This window comes from Lontra canadensis, unplaced genomic scaffold (assembly GCF_010015895.1).
Source record: "Lontra canadensis isolate GAN:19392208 unplaced genomic scaffold, GSC_riverotter_1.0 scaffold19, whole genome shotgun sequence".
Lineage (NCBI taxonomy): Eukaryota > Metazoa > Chordata > Mammalia > Carnivora > Mustelidae > Lontra > Lontra canadensis.
The window spans coordinates 14,315,078-14,321,353 of NW_022631013.1; the positions used below are offsets into that span (position 1 = coordinate 14,315,078).

The 6,276-nt window shown below is 39.7% G+C and overlaps 1 pseudogene; it reads left to right on the forward strand.

The window, feature by feature from the left end:
* The first annotated feature begins 267 nt into the window (after positions 1 to 267).
* On the forward strand, positions 268 to 6,043 carry LOC116869568 (annotated as a pseudogene).
* Positions 6,044 to 6,276: the final 233 nt, after the last annotated feature.

Sequence of the window (6,276 nt, forward strand, 5' to 3'; positions counted from 1 at the left end):
GGGGAGCCTGCTTCCTCCTCTCTCTGTCTGCCTCTCTGCCTACTACTTGTGATCTCTGTCTGTCAAATAAATAAATAAATAAAATCTTAAAAAAAAAAAAAAGAATTTAACAGAATAAACAGGCTTTGTGCGCAAAAACATATAGCATTAACTCATAAATAATCAAAAAGTACAAACATTTACAAGAGTGGAGAAGTGGTTTGGTAAAGCATGTTGCATCCATTGGATGAAATATTTGATCGCTATTAATAGCAATCGTTTCGGTGCATGGCCATGGCACCCTTGCCCTGCCCAAGAAACCCCTGTGACTACTGTTGGATGGCTTCTTCGTATCAGGAAAGGGCCAAGCTTTTAGAACAGAACCTCACTCAAGTCTTCAAGCAAGTCAAAGCCAAGTTCTCCAAGATGTTTCAGTGAAGGTATTCAGCTTAAGTCAGGGACTACAAGATACCATGTGGCAGTGGGTTGGCAGGAGGTGGCAATGGGCACTCTAACCTTTCAGGAGTTTGATAACTTACTGTGACTCTGCTCACGATGGGATTATCCACATTCCTCTGGCCTTGAAGGAGACTGTGGACACGGGAGCAAGGCTGTGCTCCTGCAGGCAGCTCACAATCAAAATTAAAAGGAAGGCCAGACCCCTTGGAAAAAAGGAGTCAAGTGCATTCAAAGAGGCTAGGGGGAGTCTTTGACTCTGTACTCCCTGCAACTGTAAGAGGCTATTCATGTACTTGTATGGTACCTTCTCCTTGAATCTGGACTGGTCCTGGGACTCACTTGTAACTATAGAATATGGCAAAGTGAGGGGTGCCTGCATGGCTCAGTGGGTTAAAGCCTCTGCCTTTGGTTCAGGTCATGATCCCAGGGTCCTAGGATCTAGCCCCGCATCAGGCTCTCTGCTCAGCAGGGAGCCTGCTTCCTCCTCTCTCTCTGCCTGCCTCTCTGCCTACTTGTTATCTCTGTCTGTCAAATAAATAAACAAAATCTTAAAAAAAAAAAAAAAGAATATGGCAAAGTGATGCTGCAGGCCTTCTGAAGATAGGTCAGTAAAAGCTTTCCAGCTTCTACTTGGGTCTTTTGGAACACTCTCGGAGAGCCCTGGACCACCACGTAAGAAGCCCTGTGACTGCCATCCTGGAGAAGCCATGTGTAGGCACTCTGGTTGACAGTCCCAGCAGAGCTAAATTCTCTAGCCTCTAAGGCATTACACATATAAGCAAAGCTGTCTCAGATCCCCCCGGCCATCCCAACCACAAGCTGATTACCCCCAAGTGACCTCAGTTGATACCATACAGAGCATAAAAATTGATCCGGAAAAAAAAAAAAAGAATTGATCAGCTAGCTAATCTTGGCCTAAGTTCCAGACTCTCAAAATTATGGGACATAATAAGATGGTTGTTATTTTAAGCCACTAACTTTGGGGGTAATTAATATGCAGCCGTATATAACCAGCACATCAACTTTGGAGGATGTTTGAGAATAAACTCATAATTCCATAAACAAGTAAATGAAGTTAAAGAATCAAGCTTCTATCCTGCCTTTCCTTTATGAACCATACTTCTGAGTAACCAAATAGTTGATGAGATGGAGCCCTTTTTACAGAAGAATTATAGCTAATAAATATGTGGGAATATCAGAATTAGAATACTATTAAAATAAATAGAATATTTAAAATTCCCGATGAAATAATAGCATGAGGCAATGATCATGGATGACTGTTAAAATCATTAGACAAAAGGCAAGTGAGGAACATTATAATGAATAGATCAGGCTGAAAGCACCTCAAGCCACTAACTGATATCTTCTTAACAAGCCAAGTCAAGAGAAAACCAGCCTTTATGGGCCTCCTGGTGTGAGGCAACAGGAAGTACACAGCACCAACTCTGAAACTTTCTTGCCCCCAAATCAAATCTGAACCTGGCAGAACTTCTGGATTTCATCCCGGAGACCAGTGGAACATGTTAAATGATCTCTGGGGGATGTAATCAGCAAAATTCAAAACATGAAAAATTCTACAAGGCAAACAACCAAGTTTCTTCAAAATATAATTTTTTTTAATTGAAGAAGAAGGGGAACCTACTGATTAAACAAGACCAAGAAGATATACCAACCAAATTCAATGTGTAGACTATTTCTGGATACCAATATATATATTTGAAAATATAAATTTTGAACAAGAAATCATTAACTTTTAATCACTAAATGATTAAAAATCATTAAATCATTAAATGATTCAGAAAACATTTTTATTTGTTAGGTGTGGTAGGATATCGTAGATAATTTTTAAAGCATCTTTATCCAGGGCACCTGGGTGGCTCAGTCAGTTAGGCATCCAGCTTTGATTTCAGTTCAGGTCATGATCTCAGGGGTTCTAGGACTGAGCCCTGCCTCGGGCTCCGTGCTCAGCTCAGAGTCTACTTGAAAGTCTTTCCCTCTTCCTCTCCCTCCCCCTCTGCACTTCTCCCTGCTCATGTGTGCAGGCACATGTTCTCTACCTCAAATAAATAAATAAAATCTTTTTTTAAAAATAAAAAAGCAGTGCACCTGGGTGGCTCAGTCATTAAGTATCTGCCTTCAGCTCAGGTCACGATCCCAGGGTCCTGGAATCAAGCCCTACATCAGGCTCCCTGCTCAACGGAAAGCCTGCTTCTCCCTCTCCCACTCCCCCTGCTTGTATTCCCTCTCTCAATGTCTCTCTCTATCAAATAAATAAATAAAATATTTAAAAATTTTTAAAAATTAAGAAGCATCTTTATCTTTTTAAATTTAAATTCAAGTTAGCTAACATATAGTGTATTATTAGTTTCACAGGTAGAATTTAGTGATTCAATTGCATGTAACACTCAGTGCTCATTACATCAAAGCCCATCAACCAGTTACCCCAACCCCCACCCACTTCCACTCCAGCAACCCTCTGTGTGTTCCCTATCATCAAGAGTCTCTTATGATTGCCTCTCTGTTATTAACTTATTTTATTTTTCCTTCCCTTCCTCTATGTTCATCGGTTCTGTCCCTTAAATTCCAAATATGGGTGAAATCATATAGTATTTGTTTTCTATGACTGACTTATTTAACTTAGCATAATACACTCTAGTTCCATCCATGTTGTTGTAAATGACAAGATTTCATTCTTTTTGATGGCTGAATAATATTCCATTGTGTGTGTATGTATGTGTGTGTATACACACACACACACACACACACACACCACAGCTTTATCCATTCGTCAGTCAACAGACATCTGGGCTCTTTCCATATTTTGGCTTTTGCGGACACTGCTACTATCAACACCGGGGTGAATGTGTCCCTTTGGATAGATACCTAGTAGTGTAATTGTTGGATCATAGCATAGTTCTATTTTTAACTTTTTGAGGAACCTCCATACTGTTTTCCAGAGTGGCTACTGGTTTGCATTCCCACCAACAGTGTAAGAGAGGTCCTTTTTCTCTGTATCCTTGCCAACATCTATTGTTTCCTGAGTTGTGAATTTTGGCCATTCTGACCAGTGTGAGGTGGTATCTCATTGTGGTTTTGATTTGTATTTCCCTGACGATGAGCAATATTGAACACTTTTTCATGTCTGTTAGCCATTTGTATGTCTTCTTTGGAGAATGTCTGTTCATGTCTTCTGCCCATTTCTTGACTGGATTTTTGGCTTTTTGGGTGTAGAGTTTGATGAGTTCTTTATAGATTTTGCATAATAGCCCTTTATCTGCTATGTTATTTGCAAATATCTTCTCCCATTCTGTAGGTTGCCTTTTAGTTTTGTTAATCATTTCCTTTCCTGTGCAAAAGTTTTTTTTTATCTTGACTAAGTCCCAATAGTTCATTTTTGCTTCTTTTCCCTTGCCTTTGGAGACGTGTCTAGCAAGAGTTTGCTGTGGTCAAGGTGACAGAGTTTACTACCTCTGTTCTCTAGGATTTTGATGGATCCCATCATTTAGGTCTTGGACCATTTTTTTTTATAATTTTATTTTTTATAAATATATATATATATATATATATATATTTTTTTTTCCCCCCAGGGGTAGGTCTTGGACCATTTTGAATTCATTTTTGTGTATGTTGTAAGAGAGTGTAGTCCAGCTTCATTCTTGTGCATGTGGCTGTCCAATTTTCCTAATAGCACTCGTTAAAGAAACTGTCTTTTTTCCATTGGATATTCTTTCCTGCTTTGTTGAAGATTAGTTAACCATAGAGTTCAGGGTCCATTTCTAGGTTCTCTATTCTATTCCATCTATCAATAGGTCTGTTTTTGTGCCAGTACCATACTGTCTTGGTGATCACAGCTTTGTAATAGAGCTTGAAGTCTAGAATTGTGATACCACCAGCTTTGGTTTTCTTTTTCAACATTATTTTGACTATTTGGAGTCTCTTCTGGTTCCACACAAATTTTAGAATTGTTTGTTCCAGCTCTGTGAAAAATGCTGATTTTTTTTATAGGGATTGCTTTAAATATGTAGATTGCTTTCAGTATTATAGACATTTTAACAATATTTGTTCTTCCGAAATAAGGATAAAATGTTCTTCCATTTCTTCGTGTCTCCCTCAATTTCTTTCATAAGTGTTCTATAGCTTTCAGAGTACAGATCTTTTGCCTCTTTGGTTAGATTTATTCCTAGGTATCTTATGGTATGTGGTGCAATTGTAAATGGATCAATTCCTTGATTTCTCTTTCTCCTGCTTCGTTGTTGATGTGTAGAAATGCAACAGACTTCTGTGCATTGATTTTATATCGTGAGACTTTCCTGAATTCCTGTATCAGTTCTAGCATTTTTTTTGGTAAGAGTCTTTTGGTTTTTCTACAGAGTATCATGTCATCTACAAGAAGAAAAAGTTTGGCTTCTTTGCTGATTTGGATGTCTTTTATTTCTTTTTGATGTCTGATTGCTGAGGCTAGGACTTCCAATACTATGTTGAACAACAATGTTGAGACTGGACATCCCTGTCATGTTCCTGACCTAAGGGGAAAAAAACATCTTTATCTTTAGAGATAAAAGATGTATATATCTCAGATGCATCTGGGATTCCCTTTAAAACATCCAGTGGTCAGGTGATAGGAGTTGATTTGGTATAAATGAAGTAAGACCAGCCATATATGTTGATATTATTAAACCTAGGTGGAGATGTGGGGGTTTAACACATTAATAGCTCTACTTTTTGTACATAATTTAAACTTACACTAAAAAACTTTAAAATAAGTAGCTCTAGCCAAAACAATGGGGGGAGGTGTTTTAGTGATGCATCACTAAGTGATCTGAGTGCAAGAGAGACAGTCTTTACCTCTTCCCCTCTTGCCAAATCCCCCTGCACTTACAAGACTAGAAACCTAAAGAGGCGTCTGAAGTCACATTTTAAGGATGCATAATGGAGGGGAGTTTGGAGAGGGAACAAAATTATTAAAGAGGATTATACTGTCACCACTTGACACAATGGGGATTGCTGCTTTTAACTGCTTTAAACAAGTCTTACTTCATACCAGAGCTTCTACTCAAGAAGGCGTCGCCATGGGAAATGGATCCTGCCCTGATCAAATCTTTCTTCCCAGCTTGGTCTTTGAGTACATGTTCCTTCCGTCCAGGGCAAGAGAATGAAGGTGGTTCTTAAAATGCACTTGAAATTCTTTTTTTCTCTTCATGGTGTCCTTGCAGCCAGGTGTCTTGGAAGGCCCAGGAATGGAGGCACCTTTGGTTAGAGAGGCTGTCCTGCCTGAGAGGGGGACCAGGTCAAGTTTCTGCCTTTCCGTGGGTCTATTTCCTTCAGATGCAATGACAAGCAGTATAGCATAGGGTCAACCAGTGTGCTCTGGATACAGCTGGTCCTGCAAGTCATCAGCTGGGCAATCTTTCATCTAGTTGCACCCCTGAAAGCAAGTTGGGTCACTAGCAGCTCTATTGGAGTCATCCACAAAATTACAGCCAGAGTTCTCACTCTTGCTGTGTCTGCTCAAACTGGTACCATCATACCCAGAAATATGGCCTCAGTATGTGCCATCAGTTTCTGTCAGTACTTGAAGTATACAGGCTTCATCAGGTCAGATTAAGTGATCACCCTTCAGTGGATTATCTAAAACAACAATCTGATGAAGAAAACAATGCTAGCTCTTAGTACATTTTTTTTAATTAAAAAAAAAAAGTAGGGGGCACCTGGGTGGCTCAGTCAGTTGAGCATCTGCCTTCAGCTCAGATCATGATCTCCAGGTACTGGGATCGAGCCCCATGTCCATCTGTCTGGCTCCTTGCTCAGCAGGGAGTCTGCTTCTCTCTCTCTCTCTCT